The 25,206-nt window shown below is 45.6% G+C and overlaps 1 protein-coding gene across 18 annotated transcripts in view; it reads left to right on the forward strand.

Annotated features, from left to right (window-relative positions):
• Window positions 1-25,206, forward strand: part of eya4 (EYA transcriptional coactivator and phosphatase 4) — a 496,999-nt gene that overhangs the window by 74,762 nt on the left and 397,031 nt on the right. The gene's annotated exons all lie outside the window — the stretch shown is intronic.

Genomic DNA, 25,206 nt, shown 5'->3' on the forward strand with positions numbered 1-25,206 from the left:
AAACAGCGTTTCTGGTATATGTGCTCTATGGTCGGTAGCCGGGTGCCGGTAATGCGTTGGGCAGTTTTGACTACCCGCTGCAGGGCTTTCCGGTCATAGTAGCTACAGCTGCCATACCATACTGTGATACAGTTTGTCAGGATGCTCTCTATTGTGCAGCGGTAAAAGTTAGAGAGGATCAGGGGTGACAGGTTACATCCCTTCAGCCTCCTTAGGAAATATAGGCGCTGCTGGGCCTTCTTCACCAGAGAGGAGGTATTGAGGGACCAGGAGAGGTCTTCCGTGATGTGGACTCCGAGGAACTTAAAGCTGTCCACCCTTTCCACCACAGCCCCATTGATGTGGATGGGGGTGTGACTTCCACCTTTAGACTTCCTGAAGTCCACAATGATTTCTTTAGTTTTCTTGATGTTAAGGGCCAGGTTGTTATCGGCGCACCACTTCACGAGATGCTGGACCTCCTCCCTGTAGGCTGACTCATCGTTGTTGGTGATCTGGCCTACTACCGTGGTATCATCCGCAAACTTGATGATGGTGTTGGAACCATGAACAGCCACACAGTCGTGGGTGAAGAGGGAGTAGAGGAGGGGGCTCAGCACACATCCTTGTGGGGCCCCCGTGTTCAGGGTCGGGGGGGGGGGTGGAGGTGTGGTTACCTAATTTGACAGACTGGGGTCTGTTTGTTAGGAAGTCCAGGGTCCAGTTGCAGAGGGAAGTGTTCAGGCCAAGAGTTTGGAGTTTGGTGGCCAGCTTGTTGGGGACGATAGTGTTGAATGCTGAGCTGTAGTCTATGAACAGCATTCTGATGTAGGTCTCCTTACCATCTAAGTGATTCAGTGCCGAGTGTAGAGCAGTTGTGATTGCATCCTCCGTTGATCTGTTTGCACGATAGGCAAACTGGTGTTGGTCAAGAGAGGCGGGAACACTGGCTTTGATGTGAGCCAGGACCAGTCTCTCGAAACACTTCATTATGATGGGTGTGAGTGCGACAGGTCGATAGTCGTTCAGGCACGTCACAGCCGTTTGTTTTGGCACAGGAATAATGGTAGCGGTCTTGAAGCATGTAGGGACTACTGCCTGGGCCAATGACAGATTGAAGATGGCGGTGAAGACATCAGCCAGCTGATCAGCACATTCCTTGAGTACCCGTTAGGGATGGCTGAAAGGTTATATAATTCCTGTTTTTTTAAATGCTGAGTGGCGAAGATCATGTTTATGTAGACAAGATATTTAACTTTAGATAGTGTTTTGGAGAAGAAGGAGCTACTGTAACAAAATTATGTTGCTGTTCCAGAAACTGGTTCCTCCCACAGCCTCAATTTAAAGTACAGATCAGAAGAAAGTTGTTTTTCTCAAAGAATGTGTGGAATAGATTCTCACGGAAATCAGCTAATGTTATGTTGATGTTGAAAAAAAGAGCCATGCAAGACGGTTAAGAAGGGGTTTGAAGACTGTAAGCATAGACAGAGATGATCATGTATGCTATGGAACACTGTGGAGGTGATAATCTGACTTGCGGGCGTTAAAGCAGTTAGACAGTGTCCTGGTGGTAGCTGGCCACAGTTACTGTTCAAGCATGAAGGCTACAATTCCCACATATTGGCATCTAAATTTACCACGGGTGCTAAGTTAAGACACCTCGTCAGGAGCTTGTTACCATTATTTGAATCTACTGCCTAAATTAGACTATATATATGACGATGTATTTAAATAAATGAGAATGTGGCTTTATACACTACCAGCTGTAACTGGGCAACGAGAAACAACAGCTCCCGGATTGAATTATTTGTTCTCATAAGGTAGCTCTGCAAATGTTATGATATTATTTTCTGGGAACATTCAGCCCACCTGAAAAATATTCGTGTGTTGCTTGGGTGCCTTCTCATTCGGCCTTCCATGTTTTGAAAGGAGGATAACAGTCACCGTGAAATTTAAAAATGCCAATAAAGGGACAAATCTCATTAGACGCTGCAGATTTGTTAAAAAAAGAAATGAACCCGCAAAGGCTTCTGATAAAATAAATGGATATCAGTGCCCAAAAGACAAAAGGAAGGCACGATCATGCACCCTAATTTACTCAGAACTTAATCAGCACTGTGCGAGTGAAACATCTACCCTGGAGTCCCAGCTACCTGGTCTGTCTAAATTATAGTTACCACTTCCATTCAATCTCCCATACAGCGTTGATGCTTTCATACCGCGCGAGATCCATGTAATTTACTGGGACTTCTGGGGCCAACCTTAGGAATCTAGTAGATTTATCTTTGGATTACAGCCAGCTGCATACATAACTCATGCACAAGGAACAGGTCTCGATAGTATAAAAGCAGCTTAAAACTAGTTCAATAGTGGCTTTTAATGTAACTTATGTTACTGTTCCAGAAACTGGTTCCTCCCACTCCCCCAATCACGCAACTCATTTTTATTTCAGGAATACTATCCCGGTCTGATTTCTACTCCCGGTGTGCAGGCCCAGATTTAGATGCCTATGGCATCTCTGCTCCCCACTGCTGAATTTTCTTTAACCTGATCAGTAATTGACCATATGGCCGCTTTGCCCCAAATCTCATACACCACTTTACTGAACAAAATAATTATGCAACCAGAGAGTCCTGAGCTATCCCCAAGTAATGTAACATGCACATACTGATTGATTTATGTGACAGTAATTATGTGAGGGGAATAAATTTATTTACTTGTGCTGGCTGCAGAAATCATTTAGTTCACTATCTCTGAACACTTCTCTCACAAAGTACTTTCCAAATCCTTTCAACAGAAACGTGCTCCCCTACCCACTCTCCCACTACCTAATCCCAACATCTCAACTTTACAACAGCATTACCTTTAACACACTGAGTATCACCATGGGCGAGCTATTATTAATATTCAGAGATATGTCTGCTAATCCTCCATGTTGATGTGTAATTCCTCCTCATGAATCAATCAAGCAGGGTTACTCATTTTGAATGGCACATTGTCCAGGATAATAAAGTTCAACTTTTATCTCACTGACTTTTTTTTGTTGGCTATGACATGTCTGATTGTGACTTGAAAATCCCATTAAGCATGCTAAAATATCAAAATGATTTGGGAATTGCTGCCATGTGGCTAAAGTTAATTGAATTCTCTTTCTCTATCTCCCAAGTTATCTTAAATTGTTATTGTTAATCAACCAATGTTCAAATGTAACCATGTTAATCTTACGCCTTGGAATCTGACCTGGGATTATTACTGACAAACTACACTTTTTTTTGCCAAAATGAACATTATCAGTATGGTGTTATCTGCATTTAAAATTACTACCAGGTGGATTATCACTCCCTGTAGTTTAATGCTGATGGGTTAATGGAATGAAAGTGGACAAGGTTGAATAATGTAAGATGTATGGTTACATTGATATTTGGCATGGATACATTGGAATTTCACTAGGTCACCTCAGGGAGTCAGGGAGAAATTTCACATTGCCTTTTCTTCTTGGAAATTTTTGGATGTGCTTAGCTTTAGGTCTCAGTGATTAAATAAGTTAGGTAGAGTTCATGATAACAAATTATACGCAGTCTGTATGAGAAACAGAATTGATGGGCTAAATGGCCTTTTCTTGTACCATTGCTCACTGCTGCATTACTTTTTCAAGTTCTCTGAGTATATGTATGAATGAGAACACATTAAAAAGTACAAATATTTTCATGACTAATTAATTTGCAATGATTGTGCAAAAATAAAAACAGAAAATGCTAGAAACACACAGCAAGCAGCTCAGCCAATAACTGTAAAGAACGAGGGCAGGTTATCACATTTTGGATAGGAATCCTATTGGGCAGTTGTTGACATTCTTAAATTATTGCTAATCTTTCACTTAAAACCTCTAAGCCAAGATTTTCCATTTCCACGGAATGGGGTGGCGGGGGGACACATTTTCCAGGCTCAGTTTTATTTAATTATTAAGTAGTGGGGTCACCGTCTCTGCCAGGGAGTCCAAACAGATGAGAGGCCTCAGAGGCCTGCCACAGCATGGAAGTGCAGGCAATGTCTGCACTGTAACAGGCCGGATTGTTTAATAGACTTTTAGGTTTCCTCTTAGACCTGTGCGATCTATTGCTCTTTTGAGTCATTGCACAGGTTCTGTCAGCAAAGAGAAATTCTCAGACCCCTTCCTCTCCCCACCCCCACCCCCAGCATAGTACGAACAATCATCCCTGTCATTGAGTGTTGCAAAGACACAGGAAATGCGTCAACGGGCAAGTTCTCTTTGTTTGCATCTAGTTTCAACATGCCATCTATATATGGGCAGGCATATTCTATGCCACGAGGCCTGTGCAGTGGGAGAGGGGAGGGGGGCCGGAACAAGTGGGTGTGGTGGAATATATGCCCAAGCAATTTTCTGCCCCCAGATCCACTGAAAAATCAGCAGCAGGTGGGTAGGAAATCCAGCCCTAATGTTTCCTCCACTAGACAATTTTGGTTCATTTTCATATATTCATAACAGTTCAACTTAACTTTTAAGACTAAAAATAGACCAGTCAGTGATCCTTATGTACTCAGTCTAATTTAAACACAGAATTATTCTCTGGTACAATCATTGGAAGAAAGTTTTATTTGAAAAGGTAAAATGATCTAGATGAGGTACTTCCTGAAATGTAAAAAGTTTTTATCTTTTTCAGATTTCATGGGTTATAAAAGATGCATAAAAATGGATATGGAAAGTCTATTTTTTTGTCTCTTGCTATGTTTCTTTTGTTTTCTATCATTTCCTGTGCATATAATATCAGAAGGTTTATTATTTTTGTGGACATTGACCTCAGCAGCATAATTGTGAATTCTCCAAAAGCAGATCTGATGCAGCTGAATTTATAACATTGGTGGAATATTAGAGGTTTCTGCATCAGTGGATGCTTTCATAAGAACTACAGTGTAATAAGGAACTATCTTATGAGTGTAAATCAAGGGGTATCATTAAGCTTTTGTTTATGACTGTTTCCTCCGTATTGGACATATTAAAATTAGACATTTATTGGATGACAACACGCTATGCAATATTAGTAGGAAATGTATTAATGAGTTCATGTGAAATTCTCCTATCTACAATTTTAACAAAGGGGGTAGATTTTAACTTTGTGCGATGAAGTACTATTTGAAGTGGAGTCACTGTTGTAATGTAGGAAATGCGGCAGCCAATCTGCTCACAGCAAGCTCCCACAAACAGCAATGTGATAATGACCAGATAATCTGTTTCAGTGATGTTGATTGAGGGATAAATATTGGTCAGGACATTGGGAATAACTCCCCTGCTCTTCTTCGAAATAGTGCCATGGGATCTTTTACGTCCATCTGAGGGTGCAGGCGGGGCCTCTGTTTAACATCTTATCAGAAAGACGGCACCACTGACATTGCAGCACTCCCTCAGTACTGCACTGGAGTGTCAGCCTAGATTTTTGTGTGAGTCCCTATGCCATTACCTCTCCCTGCCTACAGTTTAGAGACAAAGATAAAATTTTGCGTCAACCAGAATTATGATTAAACACAATATCCAATTTCCAAGCTACTTTGCGATTCTTGGAGTTATCAGACAATGCCATTTCCTCCCTGTTCATTTATGGGTCCCTCTATCTCCTCCTTCACTTCACTTTTTTTCTCTCTCTCTCTCCTCCCCTCCTCCCTGCTTCTTTACTTATTTTCCCACTTACTTTTCACACTTCTGTTTTGGCCTCTCTCTAGAGACCAGTCAGTCACTGAAAACAGTCAGTTTATATCTACTCTGTCCAGCCCTTCACAATTTTAAACACCCTGTAATGTCCTCAAACCAGCACCAATCTTTCACGTCTTTCTTTGTATTTCTTTGTTCCATGTGAATCCTCGCTGTACTCTTTCTATTGCCTAATGCAGGGAGATTTATATTCTGAAATAAAATTGTCATCTCCTATTGGGCGGGGGTGGGAGAGGAGGGGGGGGGCGGGGAGGGGGTTGGGAGAGGAGGGGGCGGGGAGGGGGGTGGGAGAGGGGGGGCGGGGAGGGGGTTGGGAGAGGAGGGGGGTGGGGAGGGGGCTGGGAGAGGGGGGGCGGGGAGGGGGTTGGGAGAGGAGGGGGGCGGGGAGGGGGTTGGGAGAGGAGGGGGGAGGGGGGTGGGAGAGGAGGGGGGGCGGGGAGGGGGGTGGGAGAGGAGGGGGGCGGGGAGGGGGGTGGGAGAGGAGGGGGGGGCGGGGAGGGGGCTGGTGGCCAAGGGTGCAAATTTATTTTGTGGCTTGGGCTCTCTCGGAGGGAGAGCAGTGGGCTAACGCCTGCTTGCTCCCAGCAGCACTGCTGTCTTTCCTCCTCTAGTCACGATCTGCCTCAGGAATCCACATCAGGTCCCAACTGGAGGGGGATAGCAGCAATGCTGGGAGCATAAGGCAGGTGTCGGATCGGCGCACTCCTGCTGGGAGAGCAGGCAACACTATCTGTCTGTTTCATTCCTTACTGACAGCTCAGCTGTTTCCGCATGTGGCTTTTTTTGGAGCAATTTTTTTTTTCTGGAGCTGCTACTGAAATTGGGAAGCGTTCCATATTTGTCCCAGGGTTGGACATCTCCATTTTGTAGAACAGAACAAAATAAAAAAGGGGAGGAAAGAAAAACAGTTAAAAGCAAAGAGTCAGATATTAAAGAGAAACGGTTAATGGATTTTATAGATTTTTCAAGAAGCTATAAAGAGGTTAAAGGGGTAAAAAGAGCTAGAAAGTGTAAAAAGAATATTCCAGTCAGCAGTGAAAAAAGAAGTAGAAAGACAAAAGGGGAGCAAAACAGTTCCAACATGGAAGGGAATCAAATGGAAGGTGAATGGCAGAAACAGGTAGGAAAATGGAGCAGAGTTAAGGTTTGAATTTTCCAAAAGCAATATTCAAAACAGTGGGCTAAATAGAATGCCAAGGAGAAGGAGGAGATATGGGCTGGATTTTGCCAGCCCTGGGGAGGCGGGTTTGGAGGCAGGACTGCCGGGAAAATGGCAAAATTTGTGGGCGGGTGCTGAACCCGCCGCCAACCCGCCTCCATGCCATCTTGCCAGGAGGCGGGTAGCCGTCCCGTGCCGGGTCCCATCTCCTTGGAGGCGGGAAAGGATTACAGCCACTTAACTGCCTGTTAACAGGTAGTTAACAGGCAGAAAATAGGATTATCCCCATTTTGCCCACACAAGTGTGGGCTTCCTGAAGGCTCCAAAACCCGCCAGGGTCACCGAGGCGAGTAGTGGGTCTGCGGGGGTCGGAGGGGTCCAAAAATGTGCTGTGGAGGTAAGTGATGAGTGCAAGTGTGGAGAGGTCAGTATCTGAGGTAAGTGCAAAGTGTTAGAAAAAGTTTACTCACCTTTGTTTCTTCCTGCAGGCTTCAATCGGTGGGTATGCGGAGAGCCTCGCACCTCCATGGTAGAGATGACAGATGGCCGTTGCATTCTCCAATGCAGCAACCATCTAATTTCTACAAAAGAAAGAGGTTTGATGAGGTCTTGAATTCAAGAACTCATCAAACTACAGAGAATGTCAGTGTTTGACAGCTCACAGAGCTGTCAAACGATGACAATTCATGTCAAAAAATGTTGACAGATGAAACGTCATACGTTGACGTTCTCTGTAACCAGCTTTCCCTTAATTGACCTGCTAAGCCCGCTGGGCGGGCTTAACAAGGTTAATCAAGGGAAAATAGCCTGGGTTGGCCAGAAGTTGATGGAGGCGGGACTGAAACCCGACAAGTGGGAGTCCCACCTCCAAAAAGCTCCCCATTGGCAAAATCCAGCCCATTATTTCAGAAGTCTGTGTTGAGCTTGGTTGGAGCAGTGTCGGAGACCAAAGATATAACTTACAGCGGGAATGAGTAAGTGAGCCACAGGGAGATCATGGTCACACTTGCAGACATAATGGAGATGTTCAGCATAGCAGGCACGTTATGCGCATTTGATCTCCCCAATGTAGAGGGGACTGCACTGTGAGCAGCAAATATTGTTTACAGGAAGTACACACAAATTGCTAGATTAATTGGAGGGATTGTTTGAGGCCCTGGACAAAGGTGTAAGAAGAGGTGAACGGACAGGTGTTGCTACGGTTGCGTGGTAAGGTGCCAGGTAAGAGGTAGCTAGGCATGATGGAAGACAGATTGAGGGTATCATGGAGGAAATGTTCCCTCAGTTGAATAGCATGCTGCCAAGCTGAAGCTCTGGGAGGAAATCCGGGATGGAGGTTGGGGTAGATTGGTCCCAGGACCTCTTTTTGTTGATTACAGGGTTTTTTAAATCATGTGTCTGCCCTTTCAGCCGCAAGGTGTCGGGTCAGGTGGATTGAGAAAAGCTACAGAAGAAATGGGCCAAAACTTACTCAAAAGTACGTTCATGAGGAAAAAGAAGTTAAAATTACTTGAATAATCCAACATTTAAAAATACTTAGAATTCATCTGTTTTGCTGGTGTGAAAAAAGTCTAGCAGAAGTGACCAAAGGCCCTGTTTCCCCCAAGACCAGCAGTAGTGGATTTTCTGCTGGCTTTTCAATCAGTATATCTATTTCCTCTTAAAGTCTAGATTTTCTGATTATCAGTGAGAATTTACATCCTAATATCCACTCAACTCTTTTTATGCACTAGGTGGCCATTTTCTTTGGCTTCTACTGAACATACACCAGACTATGGCAGATAGTAATTCTGTCTGTGTAGTGAGTGCACTGCACTTATTTAAAAAATATATATTTAAATTTTTATATTACCATACACAGTTTGAATCCTTTTCTGCTAAGGGTAAGACCGCAAGCTAGTCTTGCTCTTAGCAGAAAAGGATGACTCAGATACTATTGATTTGGATGTGGCTCATTGGCTCATTGCTAAGATTCTTTATACCAGTGAAGCATGGATATTATACAGAGATACCTTGATTATAGAAAAGATATGTCCTCTCTGTAACACATTCTGTGATATACTATGGCCTAGAAATTCAGGCGCACCCATTTTTGGGTGAAAATAGGGCACAGGGTACAATCCCTGTGCCTGAATGTTGAGACTCGAGGGACCCCCAATATTGGGCCTCGGGCCTCATTTCCATGGATGAATGTAATTGAGGATCAGGCCGCTGCAATGCTAGCAGCGAACTTCTGATAAGTGAGGATTGGGGACGATGGGGCCAGGAAGGGTAGGCGATTGGATTGAGAGGTAGCAGTGGCTATGGAGGAGGTAGTGGCGGCTGGAGGATGGGTAGTGGCCTGTGTTATTTTAATGTGGGGTTGGAAGGAGCATTGCTGCTCTTCCCGGCTCCACATTCAGGTAAGTATATTTTAGAAACTTACCTTGTTGGTTGCAGCCTACCAAGCGGCAAACCAATTTTGCAGTGGGGGCCTTAAATAGGCATTAGTGGAGAAAAATTCAGTAGCTTTGCGCCTTCTGTTAGCGCCCTAAGAGTGCGCTAATGGAGCGCAAAGCAACTAGCGCCAGGGTGTGGCGCCGCACACGCCTCCCACGAAATTCAGCGGGAGGTTAGCAGCGGCGGTAACCGGTAGCGCCCCACAGCGCTGTGCCGCCAGCGATGACGTCATTGCCGTGCACAGCGCCCCGCTCAAGCCCCGGCCGCGATCTTTGGGAGCACCCCCTGACTTACTGCCGGACGCTAAGTCCGACGGGGTCAGGGGGGTCTACCTACGGCCGGGGAGGTGCTATTTAAAGGCAAGGTGCGGGGCGGTCATTTTTGTTGCTGGCTGCCTGCGAGCACCTGCCTCCGCTCCCGTCCCCGGCCTCCTGAACCACCCCCCCCCCCTCGCGGAGTGCCGGCTGAGCTCCAAGAGCCCGGCACTTCTCTTGAGTGCCAGGCTCTTTTGCTGGCACTCCCGATCCCCGGGGGCCCAGCTGGGTCCCGGGTCGCCCTGCGCAAGGTCCCTCCCCTTTAAGAAGGGGAAGAGGGCCTGTAGTACCGCGGCACGTAGCACCGCAATATTCCCTTGCAGTGCCCCAAGAGGGTTGCGGGGTGCTTCTAGTAGCGCCCCACTTCCCTCTTGGGGGCACTACCACTCAATTTCCGTTGCGGGGGTGCTAATTTTTCTGGGGCGTTAAAATTAGCACCTCGGCGAAGTTAGCGCCCCCTTGAATTTTTAGCCCCAGATCCCTTATTTGCATTTGCAAAGGGCCTAATGCCTGTTTCATGCATGGGTGCTGGACCCCAATTTTTTGGCCTTTACCAATATGGTGAGTGGCACACTTCTGGCTCATAATATGCGTGTGCCTCTTGTAACCATATTAGGAGGCTTAGGAGGCTGTTTCGATCCCGAAACACAGGCACTGCACGGCCGAATTCTTGGGCTTATGTGTTTTTAAAAAAATCACTTGTATGGTCAGTGCTACAGACATGGTCTACTGTATTTATTTTCTCCATCAAAAATTGGTTTAACATGAGGTTTAACTGATCACTGGCCTCTAAAGCACCAAATTTCCAAAAAGTATACCCAAGTCTCCTTGTAGTACTTAGTTTTAGCAAGTACAATATAATGGTGAAATTTAGTCCTATTGTTTACCAAGAGGCACATTATAACCTTCAATTTTCCTGTCAAATTGCACAATGCCGTGGAAGTCAAACAGACTGCAAAAAAAAAATTAACACAACCAAGCAAACTAGCCTCTCTTGGGCAAAGCAACCAGGGCCAGCAGTGGAGCCAGCTAGACTTGCTTTTGAAGTTGCAAATGTTTTGACTGAGTTCAAGAAGGCGGCTGAAGTGAGAAAGGATTTTCAGTGACCCATGGGACGGATGCAGTTTTTTAATGTAGGGTTGAAAAATACTTTAGTTTTCCTTTGGAACAGGAACAGCTCCAAAGCAACAGGTTTAGTGTCATAGTGCTGGGCTAAGAATCTTAGGCATATACAAATGGGACTCTTTAGAAGTTTAATGCCTAGTGAGAAGAAAAAAATGTGTTTTATGAATGTTAGTAGTTTTTCTACAATTAAAAAGAATCAAAGTTGATGTAACTTACTGAAACCATTTTGTGTCTGTTTTCTTTTATATAATGCAATTAATTGGTTCGCTTTTTGTTTAAATAAAAGTCGAATAATGCCTACTAAAATGCAGTGATATAGAAAAGTAGTTTTTACAGTTGTGTGCTGGTTCACTTCAGAGGTCTTCAGTCTTCAGGAGGTGACACCATTGAGCAGTAATATCTTGTGATCTTTGACTTCTACTGTCACAATAATGATTATAGTCTTCTGAGTGACATCACAATGGAGTAACCTGTGGTCACTGAGGCAGCAAACACCTCGAGGCTATGCCATAAAATATTACCTTGGGAGGAAATTAATGTGACAATGTATTATTATAATGTACAAAGTTGATTGTGCACTTAAAGTCATTTTTGTAACCTTGGGGGCAATCATTTACCAATTATAGACTCAAAATTACACTGAACATTTGTTTTATTATTATACCCTTAGGCTAAAGTTAAACTATAGTAGTGTTTTGTTTTTTAACTTGGGCTAACTGCATAAACAACCTGTAGCGATAAAAAGAGAAACTGAATGCTGAAAGTAAACCACAGATCCATCAGTATCTGTAAAAATAACCTTTAACATTTTGGAATGACAGTCGTGGGTAGATCTTACCACTGAATCAGTGGTCACTCCATCTAGATGCAAGGATTCCACTGGATAGCAACCCAGTAGAGATCTATATTCTAGTCTTCACTCGCTAGAGCTGTCTGGAGTCTGGCTCTGAGTCAGAGGTGGAAATGCTACTACTAAACCAAAGGCTTGCTCCAAATGGCTTAATATCTCCACTTAAGGAGCAGAAGGAGAAACTTACAACTAACAAGTTAAGCATTTGTACAGGATCATTTCAGTTAGTGTAAATAATATTGTCTTCTTTGGAAAATACAGCCTCCTTAACATTTGAATTGTGTACCTTACCGAAGGGTCTATAAAAAGAGTGAGGGTAAATGTTGTAATTCCAAGTTGGACCTCAAATTTGAGAATATGGGTAACCAACTAATTTAGTCTGAAGCTATTTTTTGGGTCTGATTATGCTCTTGTGAAGCGCCTTGAGACATTTGACAACATTAAAGGCGCTATATAAATGCAAGTACTTGTTGAATCCAGATTAGCGACAAGATTGCTGGTTGTTGAGACATTACAACAGCTCTTTTTGCACTGTGGTTTCCTTGAGCTTTGAAAAGATTGGCAGTTGTTATTCTGTTATTATTGGGTCTGACTTTGATCCTTTCTTGTTGGCAAGCACAATGTTTGCTTTCCACAGTCTGAGCTTTTGATGAGATTAGTGCCCTGCAGTTGCTCCTGAGATACCATTTTTCGCTATTTCTAGACAAATAATGTAAAGTGAATACCTGGCACGAAAATAGCTTTATTAACTCAATGGAAATATAAAAATAAAAATAAATCTTTTTTTTGCCTATATTGTAAATTACTATGTCCACAACCCAAATTACATAGTCACCCATTGTATAAATTCCAGCATCTCTATTATTTCTACAGGCTATCAAAATATAGCAAACTAAGCTTTAAAATGGCAGCCATGGGTTACAGTGTTTGTTAACCCTTCAACACCCTTCCCCCACCCCACCCCACTACACCTGTTTTGGACAGTAGTCATTTGTAATAATATCCACCACCTTAATAGTTTTATAAAGGTTTATATTCAGACTATGGGCCTGAAAACTTAAAAGTAAATGTTTCCATTAACTCTCCTGGGTGCAAGGTTTATGAACAAGGTAATCCATCTGTGGCGTTTCAGTGTGAAACCGTATGCATTTTGGAAAAACATTTAAATTTCTCACTCAGTGTATATTGTGGTACATCAGGTAATAAACATATAGTTTATTGTAGGAGTTGTGTATTTCGGGGCAACTTTCCAGAATACTGTCTCACATTTAACTTTTTTTTGTCCCAAATCCTGTTTCTCTGAAAATAAGCCCAGGGCCTCAGATTTTTTTTCCATTTCCTGCTTTCTGTCTAAATGCAACTAATTTTTAAATTGTCAGCAAAAAATTGTCCTCTCTGCATCTGAAATATTATTGCTGGACTGATTTAATACTGTAGATTGGAATACTTGCTGGTATATATTGGCAGCAAGTTGTTGGTTAGACATTTTAGACCCAATGTGTGCGTTTATGACCACATTATGATATAATTCAATATGCAGTAAAACACTCTCCACTGTTTTTAAGAAAATCTTTCCTTTTTTTAAAACAAAAAAATTAAACTATTTCTCCTTTTTATAACTTGTCAGATGTTCTTCATTTCTTGGTGGACATTATAGTATATAAAGTTACTATAGTTTGTTATTTGAGTTAAATATTAATGTTGACATGATCAGCCATTATGTTTATGTTGATTGGCCAAAATCCAGTGGTTCTGTTCATAGTTGGAAACGTGTCAACCACAACAATTTTGATTGTGCCCTAGATATGTTTATTTGGAGAGCACATTCGCTTTTAACATTATTCAGACCATTTGCAGTCCAGGTTTATTAGAAGTTAAAATGTAACAACTATATTCAGAAAATAAGTATATATTTCCAAGCAACAGATCTTAAAACTTTTTTTGGTTTATACTATTTGAATTTAATAAACTGCTTTTAAGTGGTTATACACTTCACAGTGTCTATAGTCATTTTCTGATTCCTGTCCAACATGATTGCTGTGGTAAGTGGTTTAAATAGGAAAATTATTTCCAGCAAATACAGTTGATTAAAATTACTGTAACTGGGTGGCCTGGTAGCTCTGGCAGTAAACCACTGATCATCCAACCGCAAAATATATATTTGCAACTTGGGCAGATTAATTTTCCACTGACTCGCAAATCTGCATCCTAACCTCAAATGCCATCACTGGGGGAGCTTTGGCAGATCTCAGTGAGATGGCTGGATGGTGGAAGCACAGCATTTCTGCAAGAGGAAAACTGACAGGGCTTAACATTGGCTGGCTTGTCCTACTGTACCACACAAAAGCGCATTTTCTGGTGACCAGCCATAGTGCAGCATGCAAATTGACTGTTCAGCTGAGTTATCAAGAAGGAAACTGAGTATCGCACACGTACGAACATCGGAAAATGTACCCTCCCACATTTTAACACTTAAATGAAGCTCCTCCCTGTCTTCAGATGGGAGCTTCCTGCACCTACCTGAGGCCTACCAGGATCTACCTGTCATATGTAAACGTGACAGAGACCCAGGGCTGGATTTTGCCAGCCGAGACGAGTTGGGGGCAGGACTGCTGATTTCCAGGTTCTAGTCCTGCCCCCAGCGACGTCTGATGAACGCATGCTATTTTCCCTTGATTGGCCCTGCGGGCTTACCAGCCAATTAAGGGAAAGCTGGTGACAGATGACGTCAGTGTATGACGTTTCATCTGTCGAAAAAATTTTGACAGATGAATTGTCAGCGTTTGATAGCTTTGAGAACCTGTCAAACACTGACAATCTCTGTTCTAAGGTGAGCCCTTGTGTAGTGTATGTACCCGTCTACCTTTAAGAGAACTATTGTATGTAACCGTCCACCTTTAAGAGAACTACTTTAGGTGTTGCACTACTTTGTTGGCTTCTGTATACTGTAATACCGACGGTGACCACACCGGTATATAAGTGCTGTGTCAGGATTTATTGGGCAGATTCGCCCTGACCTTCGAATAGTAAAGTCCTGTTTTAAGTTACTCTGGTAGTCTGTGTATTAATTAACTAAACAACTCACAGACTTTACAGTGGTGACGAGTCCGATCGTACCCTGCGGCAACAATACTTCCGAAGCAGTTAACGAGCGTCGAGAAGAGGCAACCGCCCTCGTCATTCTGCTGGGAGAAAACTCGAGTCTGCAGAGCTGGAAAGGAGGAAGAATTCAGAGACAAAGACTTCCATCAGCAACAGGCACTGACTGTCCCTTCTGCCACGGTGAGGAGTGAGCCGATCAGCACGAGAAGCAAGCTGGCCACGGTGACTGTGAGTAAGGGAAAAGTAAAAAGAATAACCGGAGGATAAGGGCGGTGCACTCGACCACGGTCGAGGGGGAAAGGAGCCGGACAGAAGTCGGGCCCAGAGGCGCTGAGACTGGGGCAGCGTGGAGCAAGGAAGCCGCGGTACAGACAGGCTGGGGACGCAACGGCGTCGTGAGACAGCTAGACCACGACCGGCGAAAAAGGCTGGGCAGCGACCGAAGCCACGAAGCGCTGCGACCGGGAGCGTAGGCGCGGGAAGATAAAAAAAATCAGCCGCAGCCGGGGAGGGAAGCACCGGACTGCGAGAGGGCTGGGAGGCGCGATTGGGAGCCGAGCGAGCGGGAGAGGCAGAGCCGACCAAGGGAGACTGAGCGAGAGCCAGTCCAGCGGCTGAAACTGTTCGCCGTCAACGGGGTGTACCCAGCGCCGGTTGCCCTGCCGAGAAAAGGGAAAGCACTGAAGCCGACGCGCAGGCTGTGAACCTGAAAGCCAGCGGCCGTCGCCCGTGGGGAAAGTGTACCCCTCCCGCCAGGGGAAGAAACGCAGGAAGCTGCCATTAGGCGGAGAAGAAGACAGAAGCGGGGAACCGCCGTTGAAGTGGGCGGGGAGAGAAGATAAGCGCGGGAAACCGCCATTTTCGCGGGAACCGCCATCTTGAAGAAAAAAAAAAGAAAATTTAAAGAAATAATCTGTGGTGTTATCAGGAAGAGAGGAAGATGCCTAAGCGTGGTAACATCAACGATTTTAATTCCGAGGTAGAAGACTGGGCCACGTATGTGGAACGCATTGAGATCTATGGTGAGGCCAATAAAATAGAAGAAGATGACAAAGCTATAACCTTGCTAAACTCGATGGGCGCGAAGACATACGGGCTCTTGAAGCATCTACTAGCACCAGCTAAACTGGCGGATCAGAATTTCGATGATATTGTTGCTGTCCTGAAGGATCGTTTTAACCCCGCACCACTGATGTTAGTGGAACGATCCAAATTTTATGCGAGAACGCAACGGAAAGAGGAAAGCAACGCGGAGTACCTGATTGAACTGCGTAGGCTAGCGAAACACTGTCAGTTTAGGGAAAATCTGGCAGAGGCACTCAGAGACAAATTCGTGTGCGGAATGTCGAAGGAAGAAACACAAAAACGACTGCTCGAAGAGAACGATCTTACACTTGATAAGGCTGTCCTTATTGCTGCATCGAACGAAGCCGCAGCGAAAGGAACGGCGGAAATGCAGCTAAAGGCAGCGGCACTCAGTGTGCAGCAAATTACTTCGGGTACAACGAAATGCTATCGTTGTGGGAAGACAACACACGACCAGAACCAATGCTGGTTTAAAAACCAGGAATGTAGGAAATGTGGCAAGCTTGGTCACATAGCTAAGGTATGCCGGTCAGGAAAGAAGACCAACAATAATGAGTCACCACAAAAGAGGTACAGGAAGGTACATGAGGTGACTAGGAAGAGTCCGGAAGAACAGAATTCGGACTCACACTCCAACTGCAAGGAACTGGATAGTCTGAGAATTCACAATGTGAGTAATGAAGCTGACCGACAAGCTATCTGGATCACACTACAGATTGCAAAAGTCCAAGTGAAAATGGAAGTGGACACCGGATCGGCGTTGACGGTCATGAATAAGCATGATTATAAAAAGTTATTCAAGCATATTCCCCTACGGGATACGGAACTAGTATTGCAGACATACACGGGGCACAAAGTATACCCCATCAGAAAGATAGAAGTCAAGGTGAGATACAAGGACAAAGATCACCAAAGGATGGACCTGTATGTGTTGCCTGAGGGAGGTCCACCACTTCTGGGACGGGAGTGGATCAGGAAAATAAAGATAGACTGGCATTCACTAAACACCATGACGGTAGATTCCGGAAAGGAAGATGTCAAACCTGAACGGTTGTCCAGAATATTGGACGAAGCTAAAGAGGTATTCCAGCAAGGACTGGGAACACTGCGAGGAATTAAAGCAAAGGTTAAGATTGCAGAACATGCAAGCCCAAAATTTTTCAAAGCCAGATCGGTACTTTACGCGATACGACCTGCTGTGGAGGCAGAACTGGAAGAACTTGAACGATCAGGGGTACTGTCAAAAGTGGACTGGAGTGAGTGGGCCACGCCCATTGTTCCCGTCATGAAGTCTTCACCAAGTAACAAGCCAGGGGGACCGGGGAAGGTCCGCATCTGCGGAGACTTCAAGATCACAGTGAATCCAGTGCTTCACACGGTACAATACCCGCTTCCGCGGATTGAAGACATCTTTGCTTCGTTGGCTGGAGGGAAACACTTCACCAAGATAGACCTGGCACAGGCATACTTACAAATGGAAGTCGAGGAAGAGTCGCGTCAGTACCTCACCATCAACACACACAGAGGCTTGTATCGTTATAATAGACTGGTTTTTGGGGTAGCTTCGGCTCCAGCAATTTGGCAGAGGGCCATGGAGCAGGTATTACAAGGAATTCCAAGCACGCAGTGTTACTTAGACGATATCCTGATTACGGGAGAAGACGAGGAAGAACACCTCACAAATTTGAAACTGGTGCTCACTAGGTTGAAGGAATATGGCCTTCGAGTTAATCGCAAGAAATGTGAGTTCTTCCAAAAACGGATCTCGTACTGCGGTCATGTCATTGACCGGGAGGGGCTGCACAAGTCACCTGACAAGATAGAAGCTGTCGTGAAGGCCCCCGCTCCGGAAAACGTATCACAGTTAAGATCATTCTTGGGGTTGATTAATTATTATCACAAGTTTCTGCCGAATCTATCCACGGTGCTGCATCCGCTGAATGCTCTGTTGCGGAAAGAAGTACCATGGAAGTGGAGTGAGGAATGTAAAAAGGCCTTTCGCAGAAGCAAGGCGTTGATTACCTCTGAAGAAGTGTTGGCTCATTTCAACCCAACGTTACCTCTTCGTCTAGCTTGTGATGCTTCCCCCTATGGAATTGGAGCAGTACTTTCACACAAGTTACCAAATGGCTCGGAAAGGCCAGTGGCATTCGCGTCCCGATCATTGACCTCCGCGGAGCGAAATTATGCTCAAATAGATAGGGAGGCCCTCAGCCTTGTGTGGGGCGTAAAGAAATTCAATCATTACCTGCAGGGCAAGAAGTTCACATTACTGACAGACCACCAGCCGTTGGTGTCCATATTCAACCCTAACAAGGCCGTTTCCACCATGACAGCGCAAAGGTTACAGAGGTGGTCCGTGTTACTTGGGGCACACCAATATGACATCGAATACAAAAGGTCCAAACAGCATGGAAATGCTGATGGGTTATCGCGCTTGCCATTGCCGATAGTAGAAGAAGCGACTACAGTGGACCCGGTAGAGATGTTCCACTCATCCATAGTGGAATGTCTACCAGTAACAAATTCGATGATCGAAAACGAAACAAGAAATGACCCGACTCTCTCACGAGCCTATGATTTAACGGTGGAGGGATGGCCAGCACAGGGCGAACCAACGCTGCCAGCATTTTCGCAGAGAAAAGAACAGCTGTCAGTGTGTCGAGGAACCCTGATGTGTGGATCTAGAGTGGTGATTCCACCCAAACTTCAACAGAAGGTGTTAAAGGAGCTGCACGAGGGACATTTGGGTGGAGTGAAAATGAAGAACCTAGCAAGAGCGTTTGTGTGGTGGCCAGGCATTGATGGGGACATCGAAGAAATCACTAAGAGCTGTCTAGGATGCCAGAAGGTCCAAAACGCGCCACCACAGGCTCCTCTGCATCCATGGGAGTGGCCCTCATCTCCTTGGCAAAGGGTACACATCGACTTTGCTGGTCCATTTATGGACTCAATGTTTCTAATAGCGGTGGATGCACACTCCAAGTGGCTGGAGGTAATAAAGATGTCCACCACCACCACCACGGAAAAAACCATCACAGTGTTAAGGACCATGTTTGCTAGGAATGGGCTGCCGGAACAGATCTGTTCTGATAATGGACCGCAATTTGTGTCCGAAGAATTCAAGAAATTCTTAAAGAGCAATGGGGTTAAGCACTACACGTCAGCCCCATACCATCCCGCCTCCAATGGATTGGCTGAAAGGTTTGTCCAGACCTTCAAGAAGGCCATAAAGGCCATGGGTAATGAAGCCATTAACTTACAACATAAGGTGGATAGCTTCTTGTTGGCGTACCGGAATGCAACACATGCGGTCACAAATCAAACTCCCGCCATGATGTTTTTTAATAGACGACTAAGATGCCGGCTGGATTTGCTTAAGCCAAACGTCAGAAGGGACGTAGAGAACCGGCAATTCCAGGGCATGAATGAAAGGCCAACTAGATCTTTTCAGATAGGTCAACAAGTTTTGGCCCGGGACTACCGTACCGAGAAATGGCAGCCTGGAACTATTGGAAAAAGGCTAGGGCCGTTGATGTATACGGTGGACATTGGGGACAGTATAATAAGGCGCCATGTTGACCAGATCATAGGGTCAGCCACAAATGGCCAACCTACTCCACCACCTTACACGGTTAATGTTGAGACAGAGATACCCAGAACACCTACCTCCGATCTGGTAATACTGGAATCAGATGAACCTGACACTGTCCTTCAAGCCGAATCGACCTTGCCAGAAGCACCTACTACCCCACCGGGAGTTACGACACCACCGAGGCGTTATCCGGACAGAGTCCGGAAACCTCCAGAGAGACTGAATCTGTGAACTGTCTTGCATAAAGTTGTATATATGTTATAATGTATGTTTAATGGGGAATCAGTATGTTGTAAGCTAAAAAGGGAGGATTGTAGTGTATGTACCCGTCTACCTTTAAGAGAACTATTGTATGTAACCGTCCACCTTTAAGAGAACTACTTTAGGTGTTGCACTACTTTGTTGGCTTCTGTATACTGTAATACCGACGGTGACCACACCGGTATATAAGTGCTGTGTCAGGATTTATTGGGCAGATTCGCCCTGACCTTCGAATAGTAAAGTCCTGTTTTAAGTTACTCTGGTAGTCTGTGTATTAATTAACTAAACAACCCACAGACTTTACACCTTGCACATAGGTTTACCAAGACTTCTCTCCTCAGCAGAAAGCAGATGGCTGCAGCATCTGAGAATGCAGCAGCCATTCTGTCATCTCTGCCGTTGATATGAGGCACCTCTGGATCCTCAATGGTTGACGCCTGCAGGAAGAAGCAAAGATAAGGAAACTTTTTCTAACACTTTACACTCACCTCTCATACTTACCTGTTCTCACTTGCACCCATCACTCACCTCTACATCTTACATTTCGACCCCTTTCACCCCTGCAGACCCACTGCTCGCCTCGCTGACCTTGGCGAGGTTCACAGGCGTCGGGAAGCCCACAGCAGAAGGCTCAAAATGGGAAAAAGCCTCAAAACTGCCTTTTAACTACCTGTTAACAGGCAGTTAATTGGCTCTAATGCCCTTCCCGCCTCGAGGAGGATGGCACGGAGGCGGGTTGGGAGCGGGGTCGTTACCTGCTCCCAGTTTCTGCCATTTTCCCTGCAGTCCCGCCTCCAAATCCGCCTCCTCAGGGCTGGGAAAATTCCCCCCCAGTGTTAGTATCTGTCCCCCATTTCCAGTACATTAAGCTGCATGAACTGGTACTTTCCTATGCCAAAAACCTTGAAGTGTAATGGGGCACAATGTATTGTTTGACCGTCCTTTTTTTAGAACTTGATATATGAGCAACATGGGCCAACCAGAATATACTCATATCCACTCCAGCTGTAGAAAAATATGCGTTGACTGATTTGCTGTGGCATTATTTTTCATCATCATTTAATCTTTCCCTAGTTTGAGGCTGCGAATTTAATTCTGTAGGCGGGATGGGGGCGGGTCAGCTGGTCGGCCGCTTTTGGACCCGCTCCCGGATGCCGCTGGCCCACAGTTCCGATTTTTGCTTGATTGGCCTCGTTACGGCCGACGTGCGGGTCCCTCCAGGCAATTGCTTGGAGGCTGTCAGTTTCTCGCGTCTGATGATGCGTTGTTTGAGTAAAAATTTAAAGGCGTCATGACCCCTGTGCAAAAAATGTAGATGGGATGGCTTGGTGCTGTATTATCTAGAAAGGGGAATTGACAGCGGCTGGTCTGAACACAATGGGCTGGATTTTCATTCAGGAGTCGGGTAGGAGGTGGGACTACAATTTTCGGGGTTGTAGTCCCGCCTCCATCGAGATGTGGCCAATCCATCTGATTTTAACTTGATTGGCCTTGTTGAGCCCGCCCAGCAACCCGGCAACAGGCGACATCACAGACTGAAATTTCATCTGTCAAGAGGTTTTGACAGATGAAATATCAGCATTTCACAGCTGTTTGAAGCTGTCAAACGCTGACAGTCTTACTTCTAACCTGAGTCCTTTTCCACAGACTCAGTTAGAAATCTCTCCTGCACAGAAAGCTGAAGGCTGTCACTTTTGACAGTTCGCAGCCATTCTGCTTTCTGTGCCGGTGAGATGAGGGACTCCCGAGACCTGTAGGAAGGAAGGCTGAAAAGGTAAGAAAAGGTAATTTAAAATTCTTTAAACACTTTAGATACACCAAACACACTTACCTTTGCACTCATGCACACATCACTCACCTGAACACCGATACCTCGACCCCTCCAAGTCCTTCAACCTGACGGCCCGCCTCGCAAACTTGGCGTGGTTTGAAGCCATCGGGAATCCCACACTTCAGCATTAAAAATAGGGATTAGGCTAAAAACTGTCTGTTAACTACCTGTTAACAGGCAGTTAATTGTCACTAAACCCTTCCCGCCTCGGGTAGGCGGGTCCCAGTGCGGGGCGGGTACCCGCCTCCTTTGAAACTGGCATGGAGGTGGGTTGGGTGCGGGATGGGGTCGGGACCCCCAATTTCAGGATTTTAACCCCCCACACGCCTCCAATCCCGACTCCACGGCCCAATGAAAATCCTGCCCAATGTATTGAATGAAATTGCTGGTCATATTATTCCAAAAACACATTTATGATTTTTTAATCTATCAATTTACTATGTGACTAAGAAATGAAAAATATGCCAGATGTGTTCCAATCATTGGCTTAGTAAAATTAATGCTTTTTTCTCTTAAAGGTGCTGGCTGCTGCAGGAATGACAGCCCCAATAACTAAGGCTGCAGCCAGGTTCAATGAGGGCTCTCTCCATGCTCTTGTGGGGGGAGTTAGAGGACGTCAGGAGGTCCTCTTCCCTGGAAACGGAAGGAGGAGGCCTCCTCAGCAAACCAAGGCAGCCTGGCTGCAATTTGCTGAGGAGGTGAGTTCGAGGTCTGTGTGCAGACGCACATGGGTTTAGTGTCAAAAAAGGTTTAATGATCTGCTGAGATCACCTAAAGTGTGGCCTCTTGTGTTCTGGGAAATGGAAGTTCAAGAGTGAGGGCTCAGGGAGAATGCCATGTAGAATGTTGGTGGTGACACTGAGCACAAACCACCATTTAGTAGACAGATGATGCCTGGGGTTTGGAGAATGTCGGACTTATATTCATCTCCATGTGCCAGCCACCTGTGGTTGAAGCATAAGCTTACGCAAATCTGGTATGGATGAGTGCATCCCTTGCCTGATGGCCAGCAATGTGGTCACCTGCTGCTGGATTGGCCACATCCGGCCCCACAAGGCGTCATTCCCCATCCTCCTCCTCTTCCTCGTCCTCTTCCTCTTCCTCCGAGGAGGCTGTCTGCTGAGCCACTTGTTCATACGGCAGCACTAAGCCGTGCTGCTGTGCGATGTTGTGCAGGGCACAGCAGACCATGACAATTCTGGACACCCTGGCTGATGCATACTGCAAGGCTCCTCCAGATCTGTCTAGGTATCAGAAGTGCATTTTGAGCAAGCCGATGGTTTGCTCGATGATGCTTCTGGTGGATATGTGGCTCAAATTGTACCACCCCTCAGCATCGTTTGATGGCCTCCTCATCAGTGTCATAAGCCACTTTTTCAGGGGATAGCCCTTGTCGCCAAGAAGCCATCTGGAAAGTTGGTTTGGCGGATGGAAGAGCTGAGGCACAGTAAACTGGCGCAACTGCCAGGGTACTTTGCGCAAACATGCATGATGATCTTCCTATGGTTACACACCAGCTGGACATTCAGGGAGTGGAATCCCTTGTGGTTGACAAATACAGCTGGATTGTGATAGGGGGCCCTAATGGCTACATGTGCGCCATTGGAAAGCCTGCCATACCGCACGCGCCGTCACACTTGGGCCATCCGTGGAGAAGTGGATGTAATTGAGCGCCTTTGCAAAGAGGACATCGGTGACCTGCGTGATGCAGGTGTGTGCAACCGACTGGGAGATGCCACTGATGTCTGCAGCTGATCCCTGGAAGGAGCCCAAAGCAAAGAAGTTGAGTGCGGTAGTGACTTTGACAGCAACTGGCAAGGAGTGTCCACACTTTCCTCTGGGCTCCAGGTGTTGGTGCAGCATTGCCATGATGTCAGCGACTACGTCTCTTGAAAGTCTCAGCCTCCTTTGGCACTGATGCTCACTCATGCTGAGGAAGCTGATCCTCTGCCTGTAAACCCTGTGTTGGGGGTATCTCCTGCGGCGAGGTGCAGCCCTGCACTGAGGCCCTCTGCCCTGTGCATCATCAGGTGGGTGAGGAGGAGGTTGGCACTCCTGGTGCTGCTGTTGTGGCTGGTTGTGGTGCTACTGTGGCTGCTCTTCCTTCAAATCTGATGACCAGGATGAAAGGATATAAATGTTTCCCATCCCATAGCTATAGATTTCACTTGAGGCAAGAAGCTTGCAAGCGTACAGTCGAAGTGGCCTGAAATTATTCCAATCAGGTCACACTGCAGATGGCTGTCAGTTGAACAGTCAAAGTCAGTAGATTTGCAAAATCTTATCCTAAACCTCCAACAACAAGGTTGTTGCATTTGAATGTCTGCCATGTTGCAGGAGCATTTTTAGTGTGCTGCACCAATTACTACAAATCATCTCCTCCAGCAACTCACCTCCTTGCAGCTGGCCTGTTTCTGACAAGACGGGAAACAGGAGCCAGAGGCACAAAAATGGGAAACCTCTATCAAAATAGGATTAGCAAGGCTGTTAACTACCTTAACTACCTGTCCCACCGGTTCCAGTCGGGTCAGTTTGGGAGCGGCTGAACCAACACTCACGAAAATTGGGTGGAGGCGGGATGGAGACAGGTTAAGTGTCTGAAGCCATTTTTTCCAATTTTCACTGCCGACCTGCCTTCAAACCCGCCTCGTCAGGGCTATTAAAATCAAGCCCTATGTATTCACCTAAATTGACTCAAGTAGTAAGTTAAAATATTGCAGTTTATTAAAGTTAGCACAGATAGAATATGGTTTCAAGGGTTGGTCGGATTCAAGAGGCCCCTTTGGGGCTGTTTTGGGAGCCCCAATGATGTTGGATGATCATGTTACACTCTTGCAGGGTGTAACAATTTTCAAGTTTTGCACTAGGTATTTCTTGGGTTCAGCATCATTGGTCACTCTCGTGTGATTTGCATCTATCACTGCCCAATATCTAGCTAAACAATAGCATGACCCGAAGATTGTAACTCACTCCACATACCTGCTACTGAAATATCACATGTGCTATCAGGTGTGTTCTCTTTACAGAAAACAGACTGAAAAGCATTCTATCGAGATGAGGCATGAATTTAAACCAACAAACTGATTATTTTACATAAAATACCTGACTGAATGGAATACAGTTTTCACAGTGACATCAGTCAATTTGCTACGCTCCTCAGATTTTTATGAAAAATAATAACCTTACTCGCAAGGCGTAGGCCCACTTTCAAGCTAAGCTATTCCAAAGGTAAGCTGGTTCAGGCTTTCTGTTACTGTCTCTTGCCCTTTCTGTCTTTGAGAGATGACAGGTGTCTGAGCTTCCATGGCAGCTGTGAGAGGTACTAGGAGTGGTAGGGGCGGGGGCGGCACCACTGTGGTGTTGATGGAGCTGGCCACTCGATCCATGTTGGACAGAATGGTTTCTATGCTTAGCACAAAATCTTGACACAAGTTGGAGCCAGTTTCCTTCATGCTCTGTGACATTGTGTGTAAGCTCCCTGGCAGGCTGTCCAGTGCACTTAGCATTTCCTGATATATGCCCATCAGTTTTCTTCAGTAGGATGGACCTTTGAAGTCAGCATCTGAGTCCTCTGCAGCAGAGCTAGTATCCAAACTCACCGTGAGGTGAGCTGGCACCTGAGACATCATATTCCCCCTCTCTTAGCTCCTGCACACATGTATCTGGTGATACACCACATGAAGACCCCTCCTCTAGTCTACCCTCTAAGGTATGCGTGGTGCCAGTACCTGAGCTGGGTG

This window comes from Somniosus microcephalus, chromosome 9 (assembly GCF_052327205.1).
Source record: "Somniosus microcephalus isolate GS21.2 chromosome 9, FLI_Smic_1.0, whole genome shotgun sequence".
NCBI classification, from domain to species: domain Eukaryota; kingdom Metazoa; phylum Chordata; class Chondrichthyes; order Squaliformes; family Somniosidae; genus Somniosus; species Somniosus microcephalus.